This window comes from Delphinapterus leucas, chromosome 8, assembly GCF_059928025.1.
Source record: "Delphinapterus leucas isolate spDelLeu-1000000601 "Yukka" chromosome 8, BTC_Dleu_Yukka2, whole genome shotgun sequence".
In the NCBI taxonomy this organism is placed as follows: domain Eukaryota; kingdom Metazoa; phylum Chordata; class Mammalia; order Artiodactyla; family Monodontidae; genus Delphinapterus; species Delphinapterus leucas.
In genome coordinates this window covers 57319447-57333096 of record NC_143136.1, presented here as the reverse complement: position 1 = coordinate 57333096, position 13650 = coordinate 57319447, and the positions used below count along the sequence as shown (strand labels likewise).

At 37.2% G+C, this 13650-nt stretch overlaps 1 protein-coding gene across 2 annotated transcripts in view; it reads right to left on the bottom strand.

The window, feature by feature from the left end:
- LNPK (lunapark, ER junction formation factor) overlaps positions 1-13650 on the bottom strand; it is a 91075-nt gene that overhangs the window by 40542 nt on the left and 36883 nt on the right. The gene's annotated exons all lie outside the window — the stretch shown is intronic.

Here is a 13650-nt window from a genome sequence, read left to right as displayed (position 1 = left end):
TTTTAGGTTCCAAATTTAAAATATATGCAGAATCTTAAACCACCTCTTATGTTACTAAACAAAGGTTCAAGCCACCATCAGTGCTTTCCTAGATAACTGCAAGAGCTTCCTAAGTACTTTCCCCGCTTCCACCTTTGCTTCCTTTGCAGCCTCAACACAGTCACCTTCCTTTTAAAACATAATTTAAATCATGTCAATCCTCTGCTCAAAACAAAAAACAAAATTTTTTAAAAATTGAAAACTGAAGTTCTTACAGTGGTCTACATTCTACAAGACCCCACATGATATGATCCTTTGCTACCTCTCTTACTGTCTCTCCTACTATTCTCCCCATTGTTCAATCCAGTCCAGCCATATTGGCCTCCATGCTATTTCTAGTAATCTGGGCATACTCTCTACTCAATCTCTGCACTTACTGATCCTTCTGTCTGGAATGTACTTCCCTCAGATATCTGCATGACTCATTCCCTCACCTCTTTCATGACTTTGATCAAAGGTCACCTTATCAATGTGGCCTTCCCTGACAACCCTATTTAACGCTTCAACCCACCCTCACTCAAGACAGTCCCTATACATCATCCTTTCTTCATTTTCCTCCATCTAACACTATACAGATAAACTGATAGATAAAATTGTCTACCCCCACAACATGCACAAAGGGAGATTTTTTTTTTGGTCTCTTTTGTTTTACTACTATAACCTCAGGGCCTAAAACAATGCCTGACAGCACATACACAATAAACATTTACTGGAAAAAACAAAAACAAATGAATAAATCAGAAATTAGTATATAGAAGTCAAATTTATTCCCATACCAATTAAAACCTTAAAAAGGAGGTCCTCCTCAAGGACTGAGGAGTCCAATCCCCACACTGGGCTCCCCAGCCCAGGGGTCCTGCACCAAAATGAGCCCCCAAAATGTCTGACTTTGAAAACCAGCAGGGTTCACATTTTGGAGAGTCAGAGGGCTATAGGAAACTGAGACTGCTCTTAAAGAGTGCAGGCAAAAAATCACTCAATCTGAATTCAAGCAGAAAGGCAGCAGTGTGAAAGGTGCCAGGGTCAGACCTACTTGCCGATCTTAGAAAGCCTCCTGCTGGGACTCCCCTTGGGGACTGAGATGTTGGCAGCAGCCACTAATGTGATCTCATATTACCTAGATGACACCAGAACTGGCAGGCATGCTCTGGAATCCTCCCTCGAGCCTATTAGCACCAGGGGCCTGCCTCGCCTACCAGTGTGCTCACATCAGTTGCCTGCCACCAGGCCTCACAGCCCGATGTGCTGGGGGGCCTGCACCACCCACCAATGTATCCCCTGTAATAGCACAAAGCAGGTCCTCTCAGCCAGCTGGGCCCAGGGGCCAGCCCTGCATACCAGCAAACCCACGGCAGTTAGCCCTGCAACAAAAGAAAGGCGCACACAGCCCACACCGGATACACCCCTGAAGCATCTGGCTCTGGTGCACAGAAGAGAGCATGTGCCTGGGCCCCACAGGACACCACCTACATAAGACCGCTTCTCCAAGATCAGGAAATGTAACGGGCCTACCTAATACAAAGAAATAAACACAGAGAATTAGGCAAAGTGAGAAGACAGAAAAGTATGTTCCAAATGAAAGAACAAGACCAATCTCAGAAACTAAATGAAATGGAGATAAACAATCTATCTGATAAAGAGTTCAAGGTAATGATCATAAAGATGCTCATGAAACTCAGGAGAAGAATGGATGACCACAGTGCAAACTTCAGCAGAGTAAGAAAATACTTAAAAAAATCAGAGCTGAAGAATACAATAACTGAGATGAAAAACACACTAGAGGGAATCAATGGAAGATTAGATGATACAGAAGAATAGACTAGTGATCTGAAAGACAGAGTAGTGGAAATCACCCAAACTGAACAGAAAAAAGAAAAAGAACTCAGAAAAAAGAGAATAGTTTAAGGGACCTCTGGGACAACATCAAGCATACTAACATTCACATTACATGAATTCCAGAAGGAAGAGAGAGAGAGAAAGGGGCAGAGAAGTTATCTCAAGAAATAATAGCTGAAAACTTCCCCAATGTGAGGAAGGAAACAGACACCCAGGTCCTGGAAGCACAGACAGTCCCAAACAAGACGAACCCAAAGAGGTCCACATCAAGACACATTATACTTAAAATGTCAAAAGGGAAAGATAAGGAGAGAATCTTAAAAGCAGCAGAGAAAAACAACTAGTTATACATAAGAGAGCCCCCATAAGACTATCAGCTGACTTTTCAGCAGAAACTTCGCAGGCCAAACGGGAGTGGCACAATATATTTAAAGTACTGGAGAAAAAAAGAAACAACCAAGAATACTCTACCCATCAAGGTTATCATTCAGAATTGAAGTAGAGGTAGAGTTTTATACACAGCAAAAGCTAGAGGAGTTCATCACCACTAAACCAACCTTACGAGAAATGTTAAAGGGACTTCTCTAAGTGGAAAAGAAAAAGCCACAACTAGAAGTAAGAAAATTCTGAGGAAACAATCTCACCACTACAGACGAACATATAGTGAAAGTAGTGGATCAATCACTTATAAAGCTAGTAGAAATGATGAAAGGCAAAAGTAGTAAAATCATCTATATCTATGTAGTTAAGGGATACACAAAATAAAAGGATGTAAATTCAAAACATAAAACATGATGGGGGGCTAAACATGTAGGGATTTTAGAAAGTGTCTGAACTTAAAACAAGATCATCAGCTTAAAACAGCTATATACACAGGTCATTATATATGAACCTCATAGTACCTAAAACAAAAACACACACACAAAACAAAGGAATCCAAACATAACATTAAAGATATTCATCAAATCATAAGGGAAGAAAGCAAGAAAAGAAGAAAGAAACAAAGAAGAACTACAAAAACAACCAGAAAACAATAAACAGAATGGAAATCAGTACATACCTATTAATAATTACTTTAAATGTAAATGGACAAAGTGCTCTAATCAAAAGACAATGGATGTCTGAATGGATCAAAAAATCAAGACCAGGACTTCCCTGGTGGTGCAGTGGTTAAGAATCCACCTGTCAATGCAGGGGACACAGGTTCAATCCCTGTTCCGGGAAGGTCCCACGTGCCGCGAAGCAACTAAGCCCGTGCGCCACAACTACTGAGCCTGTGCTCCAGAGCCTGCGAGCCACAACTACTTGCCCATGCGCCACAACTACTGAAGCCCACGCGCCTAGAGCCTGTGCTCTGCAAGAAGAGAAGCCACTGTAATGAGAAGCCCATGCACCACAACGAAGAGTAGCCCCCACTCAACGCAACCAGAGAAAGCCTGCATGCAGCAACAAAGACCCAATGCAGTCAAAAAATAATTAAAAAAAAGAATACTAGCAACCAAATTGAACAATACATTAGAAGGATCATAAACCATGACCAAGTGGGGTTTAAACCAAGGATGCAAGGATGGTTCAATATCCACAAATCAATTAATCTGACACACCATGTTAACAAGACGAAAGATAAAAATCCTGATTATCTCAATACATGTAGAAAAAGCATTTGACAAAACCCAACATCCATTTATGATAAAAACTCTCAACAAAGTGGGTATAGTGGGAACATACCTCAACATAATAAATTCCATATATGACAAACCCAGAGCTAAGACTCAACAGAGAAAGCTGAAAGCTTTGCCTCTAAGATCAGGAATAAGACAAAAATGCCCACTCTCATCATACTTACTCAACATGTATTGGAAGTCCTAGCCACAGCAAGCAGACAAGAAAAAGAAATAAAAAGCATCCAGGCTGCTGCCAGTGAACTTGTCCTCAAGGTGAGACACAGCCACCTCCCGCCTCTGCAGGAGACCATCCAACACTAGCAGGGTGTTATAGACTAGAAAAATCCTGGTTTAAAAATAAAGAGATTAGGAGAGGAAAGACAGCAGAAGCAAGAAGAATTACAATCCTGCAGCCTGTGGAACAAAAACCACATTCACAGAAAGATAGAAAAGATGAAAAGGCAGAGGGCTATGTACCAGATAAAGGAACAACATAAGACTCCAGAAAAACAACTAAATGAAGTGGAGATAGGCAACCTTCCAGAAAAAGAATTCAGAATAATGATAGTGAAGATGATCAAGGACCAAAAAGAATGGAGGCAGACTCAAAAGATGCAAGAAATGTTTAACAAAGACCTAGAAGAATTAAAGAACAAACAAACAGAGATGAACAATACAATAACTGAAATGAAAAATACAGTGGAAGGAATCAATAGCAGAATAACTGAGGCAGAAGAACAAATAAATGACCTGGAAAACAGAATGGTGGAATTCACTGCTGCAGAACAGAATAAAGAAAAAAGAATGAAAAGAAATGAAGACAGCCTAAGAGACTTCTAAGACAACATTAAGTGCAACAACATTCGCATTATAGGGGTCTCAGAAGGAGAAGAGAGAGAGAAAGGACCCAAGAAAATATCTGAAGAGATTATAGTCGAAAACTTCCCTAACATGGGAAAGGAAATAGCCACCCAAGTCCAGGAAGTGCAGAGAGTCCCATACAGGATAAACTCAAGGAAGACACACACCAAGACACATAGTAATCAAATTGGCAAAAATTAAAGACATAGAAAAATTGTTGAAAGCAACAAGGGAAAAGCGACAAATAACATACAAGGGAACTCCCATAAGGTTAACAGTTAATTTCTCAGCGGAAACTCTATAAGCCAGAAGGGAGTGGAATGACATATTTAAAGTGATGAAAGGGAAGAAACTACAACCAGATTACTCTACCCTGCAAGGATCTCATTCAGATTCGATGGAGAAATCAAAAGCTTTACAGACAAGCAAAAGCTAAGAGAATTCAGCACCACCAAACAAGCTCTACAATAAATGCTAAAGGAACTTCTCTAAGTGGGAAACACAAGAGAAGAAAAGGACCTACAAAAACAAACCCAAAACAATTAAGAAAATGGTAATAGGAACATACATATCAATAATTACCTTAAAGGTGAATGGATTAAATGCTCCAACCAAAAGACACAGGCTCACTGAATGGATACAAAAACAAGACGCATATATATGCTGTCTACAAGAGACCCACTTCAGACCTAGGGACACATACAGACTGAAAGTGAGGGGATGGAAAAAAGATATTCCATGCAAATGGAAATCAAAAGAAAGCTGGAGTAGCGTTACTCATATCAGATAAAATAGACTTTAAATTAAAAATGTTACAAGAGACAAGAAAGGACCCTACATATGATCAAGGGATAAATCCAAGAAGAAGATATAACAATTATAAATATATATGCACCCAACATAGGAGCACCTCAATACATAAGGCAACTGCTAACAGCTCTAAAAGAGGAAATCGACAGTAACACAATAATAGTGGGGACTTTAACACCTCACTTACATCAATGGACAGATCATCCAAACAGAAAATTACTAAGGAAACACAAGCTTTAAATAACACAATAGACCAGATAGATTTAATTGATATTTATAGGACATTCCATCCAAAAACAGCAGATTACACTTTCTTCTCAAGTACGCATGGAACATTCTCCAGGACAGATCACGTCTTGGGTCACAAACCAAGCCTCGGTAAATTTAAGAAAACTGAAATCATATTAAGCATCTTTTCTGACCACAATGCTATGAGATTAGAAATCAGTTACAGGGAAAAAAACGTAAAAAACACAAACACATGGAGGCTAAACAATACGTTACTAAATAACCAAGAGATCACTGAAGAAATCAGAGAGGAAATCAAAAAATACCTAGAGACAAATGACAACGAAAACACGATGATCCAAAACCTATGGCATGCAGCAAAAACAGTTGTAAGAGGGAAGTTTATAGTAATACAATCCTACCTCAAGAAACAACAAATATTTCAAATAAACAATCTAACCTTACACCTAAAAGAACTAGAGAAAGAAGAACAAACAAAACCCAAACTTAGCAGAAGGAAAGAAATCATAATGATCAAAGCAGAAATTAATAAAATAGAAACAAAGAAAACAATAGCAAATATCAATAAAACTAAAAGCTGGTTCTTTGACAAGATAAACAAAATTGATAAACCATTAGCCAGACTCATCATGAAAAAGAGAGGACTCAAATTAAAAAAATTAGAAATGAAAATGAAGTTAGAACAGACACCGCAGAAGTACAAAGCATCCTAAGAGACTACTACAAGCAACTCTATGCCAATAAAATGGACAACCTGGAAGAAATGGACAAATTCTTAGAAAGGTATAACCTTCCAAGACTGAACCAGGAAGAAACAGAAAATATGAACAGACCAATCACAAGTAATGAAATTGAAACTGTGATATAAAATCTTCCAACAAACAAAAGTCCAGGACCAGATGGCTTCACAGGTGAATTCTATCAAACATTTAGAGAAGAGCTAACACCCATCCTTCTCAAACTCTTCCAAAAATTTGCAGAGGAAGGAACACTCCCAAACTCATTCTAAGAGGCCACTATCATCACCCTGATACTAAAACTAGACAAAGATACTACAAAAGAAGAAAATTACAGACCAATATCACTGATGAACACAGATGCAAAAATCCTCAACAAAATACTAGCAAACAGAATCCAACAACATATTAAAAGGCTCATACACCATGATCAAGTGGGATTTATCCCAGGGATGCAAGGATTCTTCAATACACGCAAATCAATCAATGTGATACACCATATTAACAAACTGAAGAAGAAAAACCGTATGATCATCTCAATAGATGCAGAAAAAGCTTTTGACAAAATTCAACACCCATTTATGATAAAAACTCTCCAGAAAGTGGGCACAGAGGGAACTTACCTCAACATAATAAGGCCATATATGACAAACCCACAGCAAACACCATTCTTTTTTTTTTTTCGGTACGTGGGCCTCTCACTCTTGTGGTCTCTCCCGCTGCAGAGCACAGGCTCTGGACGCGCAGGCTCAGCGGCCATGGCTCACGGGCCCAGCTGCTCCGCAGCACGTGGGATCCTCCTGGACCAGGGCATGAACCCATGTCCCCTGCAACGGCAGGCGGACTCCCAACCACTGCACCACCAGGGAAGCCCCAAACATCATTCTTGATGGTGAAAAACTGAAAGCATTTGCTCTAAGATCAGGAACAAGACAAGAATGTCCACTCTCACCACTATTATTCAACATAGTTTTGGAAGTCCTAGCCATGGCAATCAGAGAAGAAAAATAAATAAAAGGAATACAAATTGGAAAAGAAGAAGTAACACTGTCACTCTTTGCAGATGACATGATACTATACCTAGAGAACCGTAAAGATGCCACCAGAAAACTACTAGAGCTAATCAATGAATTTGGTAAAGTTGCAGGATACAAAATTAATGCACAGAAATCTCTTGCATTCCTACACACTAATGATGAAAAATCTGAAAGGGAAATTAAGGAAACACTCCCGTTTACCACTGCACCAAAAAGAATAAAATACCTAGGAATAAACATACCTAGGGAGACAAAGACCTGTATGCAGAAAACTATGAGACACTGAAGAAAGAAATTAAAGATGAAACAAACAGATGGAGAGATATACATGTTCTTGGATTGGAAGAATCAATACTGTGAAAATGACTATACTATCCAATGCAATCTACAGATTCAATGCAATCCCTCTCAAATTACCAATGGCATTTTTTACAGAACTAGAACAAAAAATCATAAAATCTGTATGGAGAAACAAAAGACCCCAAATAGCCAAAACAGTCTTGAGGGAAAAAAAACGGAGATGGAGGAATCAGGCTTCCGGACTTCAGACTATACTACAAAGCTACAGTAATCAAGATAATATGGTACTGGCACAAAAACAGAAATATAGACCAATGGAACAGGATAGAAAGCCCAGAGATAAACCCACACACATATGGTCACCTTACTTTTGATAAAGGAGGCAAGAATATACAATGGAAAAGACAGTCTCTTCAGTAAGTGGTGCTGGGAAAACTGGACAGCTACATGTAAAAGAATGAAATTAGAACAGTCCTTAACACCATATACAAAACTAAACTCAAAGTGGATTAGAGACCTAAATGTAAGACTGGACAGTATAAAACTCTTACAGGAAAACATAGGAAGAACACTCACTCTTTGACATAAATCACAGCAAGATCTTTTCTGATCCACCTCCTAGAGTAATGGAAATAAAAACAAAAATAAACAAATGGGACCTAATGAAACTTAAAAGTTTTTACACAGCAAAGGAAGCTACAAACACAATGAAAAGACAACCCTCAGAATGGGAGAAAATATTTGAAAACAAATCAATGGACAAAGGATTAATCTCCAAAATATATAAACAGCTCATGCAGCTCAATATTAAAAAGACAAACAACCCCATCAAAAAATGGGCAGAAGGGCTTCCCTGGTGGCACAGTGGTTGAGAGTCCGCCTGCCGATGCAGGGGACACAAGTTCGTGCTCCGGTCCAGGAAGATCTCACATGCCGCGGAGCGGCTAGGCCTGTGAGCCATGGTGGCTGAGCCTGCATGTCCAGAGCCTGTGCTCCGCAACAGGAGAGGCCACAAAAGTGAGAGGTCCGTTTACCGCAAAAAAAAAAAAAAAAAATGGGCAGAAGACCTAAATAGACATTTCTCCAAGGAACACATACAGATGGCCAAGAAGCACATGAAAAGCTGCTCAACATCACTAATTATTAGAGAAATGCAAATCAAAACTACAATGATTTATCACCTCACACTAGTTAGAATGGGCATCATCAGGAAATCTACAAACAACAAATGCTGGAGAGGGTGTGGAGAAAAGGGAACCCTCTTGCACTGTTGGTGGGAATATAAATTGATACAGTCACTATGGAGAACAGTACGGAGATTCCTTAAAAAACTAAAAATAGAATTACCATATGACCCAGCAATCCCGCTACTGGGCGTATACCCAGAGAAAACCATAATTCAAAAAGACACACACACCCCAATGTTCATTGCAGGACATAGCCAGGACATGGAAGCAACCTAAATGCCCATCGACAGATGAATGGATAAAGAAGATGTGGTACATATATACAATGGAATATTACTCAGCCATAAAAAGGAACGAAATGGAGTCATTTGTAGAGACGTGGATGGATCTAGAGACTGTCATACAGAATGAAGTAAGTCAGAAAGAGAAAAACAAATATCGTATATTAATGCATATATGTGGAACCTAGAAAAATGGTACAGATGAACTGGTTTGCAGGGCAGAAATTGAGACACAGATGCATAGAACAAACATATGGACACCATGGGGGGAACGTGGCTGGGGGGTGGGGTGGTGGTGTGATGAACTGGGAGATTGGGATTGACATGTATACACTGATGTGTATAAAACTGATGGCTAATAAGAACCTGCTGTATAAAGAAACAAATAAAATAAAGTTCAAAAAAAATAATAAATAGAAATAAAGAGATTAGGAGTAGTTGCTCTACTGACTTGCTCTATAAAAAAATAAAGAAAAAAGCATCCAAATTGGAAAGGAAGAAGTCACTGTCACTATTTGCAGATAACATGATATTGTATATACAAAACCCTAAAGACATCACCAGAAAACTTTTAGAACTCATTAATGAATTCAGGAAAGTTGAAGGATACAAAATTAATATACAGAAATCTGTTTCATTTCTATTCACTAATAACTAGCATAAAGGGGAAAAAAAGAGAAAACAATCCCATTTATAATTGCATCAACAAGAATAAAATAGCTAGGAATAAATTTAACCAAGAAGGTGAAAGACCTATACTCTGAAAACTATAAGACACTGATGAAAGAAATTGATAATGACACAAATAAATGGAAAGATATACCATGATCATGGGTTGAAAATTAATACTGTTAAAATGTCCATACTATCCAAAGCAATCTACAAATTCAGTGCAATCCGTATCAAAATACCAACAGCGTTTTTAACAGAACTAGAACAAATAATCCTAAAACTGGTAGGAACCACAAAAGACTCCAAATATCCAAAGAAGAACAAAGCCAGAGTTACTGTGCTCCCAGAGTTCAAACTATACTACAAAGCTATAGTAATCAGAATAGTATTGTACTAGCACAAAAACAGTCACATTGATCAATGGAACAGAACACAGCCCAGAAATAAGCCCATGCTTATAGTCAATTAATCTATGACAAAGGAGGCAAAAATATAAAGTGGAGAAAGATAGTCTCTTCAATAAATAGTGTTGGGAAAATTGGACAGCTACATGCAAAAGTATTAAATACCATATACAAAAATAAACTCAAAATGGGTTAAAGTCTTAAGTGCAAAACCTGAAACTATAAAACCCCTAGAAGAAAACATAGGCAATAAACACTTGACATTAGTCTTAGCAATGTCTTTTTGAATCTATCTCCTCAGGCAAAAGAAACAAAAGCAAGAATAAACAAATGGGACTAATCAAACTAAAAAGCTTTTGCACAGAGAAGGAAACCAACAACAAAACACAAAGGCAACCTACTGAGTGGGAAAAGATATTTGCAAATGATATATCGAATAAGGGGTTAATATCCAAAATATCCAAAGAACATACACAACTCAATATCAAAAAAACCAAGCAATCTGATTAAACAATAGGCAGAGGACTTGAATAGACATTTTTCCAGAGAAGACATACAGACAACCAACAGACACATGAAAAGATGCTCAATATCACTAACTATCAGGGAAATGCAAAACAAAATCACAGTGAGATATCACCTCACACCTGTCAGAATGGCCATTACCAAAAAGACAACAAAAAGCAAGTGTTGGCAAGGAGAAAAAAGGAACCCTCATACATTGTTGGTGGGAATGTAAATTGGTACGGCCACGATGGAAAACAGTATGGAGCTGGCTCAAATAATAAAAATAGAACTACCAGAAGATCCAGCAATTCCACTCCTGGGTTTCTATCTGAAGAAAACAAAAATACGAATTTGAAAAGATATATGCACCCCTGTGTTCATTTCAGCATTATTTACAATAGCAAGTGTCCACCCATAGATAGGTAAAGAAGATGTGGTATGTATTCATGTATACAATGGAGTATTACTCAGCCATAAAACAGAATGAAATCTTGCCATATGCAACAACACAGATGGACCTAGGGGGTATTTTGCTAAGTGAAATAAGTCAGGCAAAGAAAGACAAAAACCAAATGATTTCACTTATATGTGGAATCCAAAAACCAAAACAAAACAAAACGGAAACAGACTCACAGATACAGAGAACAAACTGGTAGCTGCCAGAGGGGAGGGGAGTTGAGGAATGGGTGAAATAGATGAAGGGGATTAAAAGGTACAAACTTCCAGTGACACAAAAAATAAGTTAAGGGGATATAATATAGTGTACAGCATGGGGAATATAGTCAATAATATTGTAATAACTTTGTATGGTGACAAATGGTTACTATACTTATTGTGGAGATCATTTTGTAATGCATGTAAATGTTGAATCACTATGTTGTACACCTGAAACCAATATTGTGTGTCAACTATACTTCAATAATGTTTTTAAAAAATAAAGAAAAACAAGAGATAAAAAATTGGTGGGGGTGGGGTGGCCGTGAGAGGCTGGCAGTCAGGTTAGTATTATGTTCAGTAAATATTATACTCCTTTTAGAGCTAAACATAAGCAAATCAAAGAATACTATTCTCAAATTTTATAATCATTCTTAGTGCAATATATATCATTAACATGTAAATAATAAAAAATAAAAGAAAGCTATCTACTACACATGAATCCAAGTTCTGGTTCAGAAAACATGCAAGAGAGCTAGTAAAATAAGGACACCACAATTAGATTCAGTTTGGAGAGCCACATATGTACATACATACATCCTTTAGAATTTTTTTCCCTTTTCTTTTATTTAAGTTCAGAAATAGGTGAAAGAAACAAAAAGGAAAGAAAGGGGGAGGGAGAGAAGAAGGTGTTGGGGAGAAAGGGAGTGAGGAAGGAAGGAAGGAAGGAGAGAAGGGAGGGAGGGACTGACGGACTAACAATGGTTCAAAGCAAAGAAATAAAGACAATTTAAAACTCACAGAAACACAGAACTTAAACATAAATAAAATGTATGACGAACTTACCTATAATAACAAGATCAAATTAAACAAGGAACTAAATTATAATTCTCAAAAAGTAGAATAAAGTTGAGATACAGTTTAGAATTTTTTTAAATAGGGAAAAAAATTCCAAATAGCAATTAATATTTACAGACCCAGAAAAGTTAGGAATACTAGAATAGTGTACCCCAGAAGAAATATTTTTAAAAAATAGGTTATAAGCTTCTTAAGGTCAAAAACCATATTACATTCATCTCTTTATTCCCCATGATGTCTACACATAAGAGTTATTTAATACATTCTTTGAAGTGAATGATTCATTTATATTATAGCTAAATGTTAATTCTCCCTAAAAGAATATCCAAAAGCAGTGCTGCAGGAATCCAAAGTAGAGAGACCAGAAGTGGTTTTTCTATAGTTACAATATGACAGCAGAAGAAAAAAATTGGGGCTTCAAAAGTTTCTAAGGAAAGATAAGTTTAGATTCTTAAAGGAACTAATGTTGCCTAATATTAATAAATGCTTAAGAATGTCAATAAAGGGCATCATACATCTGTTCTTTTTTAATAAGAGAGAACAGATTTTTGTTAAAGTAACAGCAACAGCTTTCTGCAAAATATCACATTTTAAAAATATATTCACTAAGGTTATTCAAAAAAGTTACTACCAGTCATACAAGTAGAAAGTATAGTAACCTGGCCTTCAGGCCAAAAAAATTTTTATAATTACTAGTAAGAAGTATAAATTATAGAAAAATTTAAACTGATTATGAAAGTAGGTGTTACACTGCAAGTATCTATGACTAATTTTCTTTTTTTTGGAAGCACAGCGTGGCTTGTGGGATCTTAGTTCTCTGACCAGGGGTTGAATTCGCACCCCGTGCAGTTGGAAGGGCAGAGTCCTAATCACTGGACCTCCAGGGAATTCTCTACGACTAATTTATTTTAATCATATTTAAACTTTTACATAACTTTTGATAGACTTTTACATTTATCAAAAGAGCAGGCTAATATTTCTATAAACCAGAATCCTACTTATAAAAGATGGGAAACAGTGGGATTCTTCCCACATACCTCCGCCAATTAGAATACCTAAAACTATTATGGCTTATTTAGTACCCATGGTCTTTGTGGATATTTATAAAAGAACTGACTTCTCGAAGTTCTAAATGTCACCCTAACTTTATAAACCAGGCTCCAATTCTGATGATTTATAAGAGTAGAAGTTAAATTTTTGTAAGTATATTCCATATAGCAACAAAAGCCTTACAAACTACAGGCATACCTCGTTTTATTTGCTTCATTTTATTGTACTTTGGGAATACTTAGTTTTTTCACAAAATGAATTTTACAAATTGAAGGTTTATGGCAACCCTGCATTGTCAGATGATGGTTAGCACTTTTTAGCAATAAAGTATTTTTTAATTAAGGTATGTACATTTTTTTAGACATAATGCTATTACACACTTAATAGACTACAGTATAGTGTAAACATAACTTTAATACACACTGGGAAACCAAAAAGTGTGTGTGACTCACTTTATTGCGATATTCACTTTATTGGGGTGGTCTGGAACCAAACCTGCAATAT